At 44.0% G+C, this 4,014-nt stretch overlaps 1 long non-coding RNA gene across 1 annotated transcript; it reads right to left on the bottom strand.

Moving 5' to 3' along the window:
• Nucleotides 1–3,103: 3,103 nt before the first annotated feature.
• On the bottom strand, nucleotides 3,104–3,624 carry LOC147751617 (uncharacterized). Its single transcript, XR_015300065.1, has 3 exons — nucleotides 3,525–3,624; nucleotides 3,324–3,426; nucleotides 3,104–3,238 (listed from the first exon to the last, which is right to left on the bottom strand). It is a non-coding gene; the product is annotated as an uncharacterized LOC147751617 (long non-coding RNA).
• Between the last annotated feature and the right edge of the window lie 390 nt (nucleotides 3,625–4,014).

A 4,014-nucleotide genomic window follows, 5' to 3' on the forward strand; every position in this document is an offset into this window, starting at 1 on the left:
AGCCCTAATCCCACTAAATGCATTTTCAAAATTGTGCAAGAGCTAAAGAATTCTAGATGCAGAATATCTAATCTATCCTCTGCACAGCAGTGCGAAGAACTAGCCATCTTCTTCGTTGAAAAGGTGCAAAAAATCTATAAGACCTTTTCGCAGCACCTTCCCAGTCCATCTGGTTTTGTTGATACTAGGGCTGGTGGCTCCACCTTAGCAACGATCCCATTGATCTCTGGGGAAGAACTAGCTAAACTATGCAGGAAACTGAAAGCGGGTTCTCCATCGGACCCAATGAGGCCGGCTCAATTTATGGAGTCCCTAGCGCACTTCCAACAGCCGATCGGCGCCATACTTAACCTGTCCTTTTCCACTTCTATAGTCCCTAGGGCTTGGAAACAGGCATGGGTATCCCCCATTATTAAGAAGCCCTCACTGGATTCGTCAAAACCAGAAATCTTTAGGCCAATTTCCCTCCTCACGTGGGGGGCCAAGATTGCGGAGGCTCATGTGAATAATGTTTTATCTCTGTAAATGAGCCAAAATGACATTCTGGATCCATCGCAGAACGGGTTCAGGCCTGGCCATAGTACAGAGTCTGCTCTTTTTGCCTCTACGGAACACTTAAGGATGATCCTTGATGCCGGTCAGAGTGCAGCGCTGATCCTGTTGGATCTCAGCGCTGCCTTTGATACGGTCTCACATGACATTCTGCTGCACCGGCTGGAGGCAGCAGGTATTACTGGATCTGCCTTACAGTGGTTCCGGTCTTTCTTAGAGGAGAGATCCTTTCGGGTTTCGGTGCCGCCATACATCTCTCAGTCTCACTCTATTGGCCAGGGGGTTCCGCAAGGTTCTGCACTTAGTCCATCTTTGTTCAATCTATACGTGCAACCTCTGGCAGTTGTGGCAAAAGAGTGGGACTTAGCGCTGGTGTCATATGCGGATGATACCCAGCTGGTCATTACTCTAGCTGAAGGGCCATCCGCATCAGCTACTAGGTTTAGAGATGGTATGGCAGTTGTTGCCCAATGGATGGCAGACAATTGTTTACAGCTTAATGCTGGTAAAACAGAGGTTCTGCTAGTAGGGAAAAACATCTCCCTCTGGAATGAGCATTGGTGGCCAGCTTCGCTGGGTACAAGGCCAACCCCAAAGCCCTTAGTTAAGAACTTGGGAGTGTGGATGGACTCCTCACTTAGCTTCCAGACCCACACAAAGAGCGTGGCAGCTACGTGTGTGGGCCTGTTGAGAGGCCTAAAACCTATCCTGAAATATTTCGAACCAGAAGTGCATCAGCTTATTGTTTAAGCTATGATTATCTCTCGTTTGGACTATGCCAGTGTATTACTCCTGGGTGCTAACAAAGCTGAGGCACTGCGACTCCAACGGGTTCAAAACCTGGCAGCGAGAACTCTGATTGAGCTTCCTCACAGATGCCCTGTCAAAGCAACGATTGGAAGACTGCATTGGCTCCCGATTGCCTCCCGGATTAAATTTAAAGCCCTGGTCATGTCGTTTAGGATCCTTAAAACCGGGAAACCGGGCTTATTGCGCCCATTGTTGACCTGGTACGTCCCCCGGCGTAGCCTGGGCTCACTGGGACAACACCTGGTGAATGTACCACGAACCAAACTTTGCCGCATGGGAGGGCGCTCCTTTCGGGTGTTGGCGGCTACACTATGGAATTCTCTGCCGACCCACATCCGTGGAATAGAGAATCTGTTGGCTTTTTGGAAAGCCATTAAAACTCTCCTCTTTTCATCAGCATAGGCTGTGGTCTTTGTCTGGCTAACCTTGAGTACCTGTCTATTGATCTAGCAGCGCCGGGACGCCTCTTTTCTGGGGCAGCTGTTGCGCTTTACCAAACCCCTAACATAACATAACATAACACAATTAGTTGCTACTACTCAGAGGACCTGAAGTTAAGATACCAAGCAATGGAATATCTTCAACAGCTATGTCCCTTTAGGATATTAAATAGTTTATGTAGCTGTTTTGAGTGTGAAGAATGATCAGTTTTTAGTCCCCTCAGATATCCAAATAGAGTTGGCAATCCACTGCTTGCTGCATAGCCCCATTTTCAGTATCCAGGCGTTTTACAGTGAGGCAGAGGTTTTTGGGGGTCTTGGAGCAATGACTGGGGTCCTGAGTCTTTTATCTGCTCTGTCCAGACATTTTATTATGCTAGCAATTGCTTGGGAATAAGCTAATTCAAGAGAATTTTAACAGCTGCCAGTATTGACAGTGTCCATTTTTTAATTATTAGATGGCAGAGCAGTCTTCTAGATGGGACATGTACAGATTAAAAGAACTAGTCATTGCTGGAGAAGGCTGCATAAGCAGTACATTTTGGTATTGGGTTGGCACAACCATGGGGCAGAAGATCCAATGATGAGTAGCAGCCCATCCAGAGCTGGCAAAACTCCACTTTATATTACACTGAGAATGTTTTAGAGATGTATTTTTGGACCCCTCTGTTACCATAGCTCTTGATGACCAAATTCACATGCTTTATTTTCCTGAATGTTCGACGTTCAGTTATAAAGAATGTCATATGCACATCCTTGTTTAGGGCTACTTTAACCCCTTCCGTGCTGCGGATGGCCCCCTGCCGTCCCACTTGATAGTGGACATGTGCGGAGGACGGCCGGGGGCTGTCCGAACCCCGCCCACTGATTAAAATGTCTGCAAAGTGGTGGAATTTGTGCCGCTGTCAGCGGGTTAAACTACTGATTATCTGAATACACATTACAACATGAGGTGGTTGGTGAATTCAAATACGTTTTTACTTAAATGTAAGGAAAATCATACTTAATAAACATGGCCTCAAATTTATTTCAATAGTATTTGAAACACTTTGCTAGCATTTTTAAACATTTACCGCTATGAAGGAAAAAAATCCACATTCAATTTGAAGGATATACAGCGTATAATTTGTGAGAAGACAAAAAACATTTAAACTCAAATAATTGCACAGACTTGTTAAAATACAGTCTTCACCATTTCAAAATGTTTATGGCAAGAGCACTCTATTCACAAGGAAAACACTTGGTACTATGACATATTGAGGGTCCAGGTGTAGCTCATATGGGCGTAAGCAAATAGTTACTTTAGGGAAAACACTGTTTTAACATCCACATTGGCACTCGTTGAGTTGGAATCCCCCATTGGTCCTGGTTGTCTACCCGTTTCTAACCCAAGATGCCTACTACGGGTTCTCTTCAGGACAAAGGTTTGATGAGTTCTGGAAGGTTAAAGGGGAGAACTTTGTAACTTTATGTTCAGCAATCTCCTATTTGTTTAGTCTGGCAGCATAAGCTTAAATTTACCTTGAAGGTACGAAATTTCTCAAGTAATCAGGAAGAGGCCGGTCTTAATCATGGTTCATTAGTAGAAAATTAGATCACATGCCTCAAATTCCTTTTGTTGGAACTGTAGGAATATACAGGGATTCATATGAGTACAACATCTTCAGCTCTCAAGGGTTGCTTATGGACAAGTCACAACAATTATAATTGCAATTAATATACCTTGAATTTTTGCTGGTTGGACACTCATTCCAAGTGTAGAAGACAGAATGGTAGTTAATTGAATTTTCCACGAATCCAGGTTCTCTGTCTAATTTCTTTCTAAAAGGAATAGAGCAAACTTGGTTATTTTTACATTTGTTTTAGAGTACTTGGATGACACAGAAAAGTACTTTCAAAACACTTTAATCAGGGTTGGTTGTTTTCGCAACATGTTAAACGCCCTTTGTTGCTGGAACTCTCATACAATAATGTCAGACGTACTCTCATGCCATCTTTGTAGTGCAAATGATCGGTTCATTCTATGCGATACAGTGTTTCCTAAATGCCCACAAGTTGTTACCTATTCTGTTAGTTTGTTGACCTTGACGCATTGAACTCATGTTGCTAAGACTCTGGACCTGCCAGCATGCTCTACTGGATGCTATTATGTGACACAGTTTCCGTGCAGCAAACTTGTTAAAACTTACTCGCAACTTGTTTTTGCCTGGTT

Source organism: Lissotriton vulgaris, chromosome 1_1 (assembly GCF_964263255.1).
Source record: "Lissotriton vulgaris chromosome 1_1, aLisVul1.2, whole genome shotgun sequence".
Classification (NCBI taxonomy): domain Eukaryota; kingdom Metazoa; phylum Chordata; class Amphibia; order Caudata; family Salamandridae; genus Lissotriton; species Lissotriton vulgaris.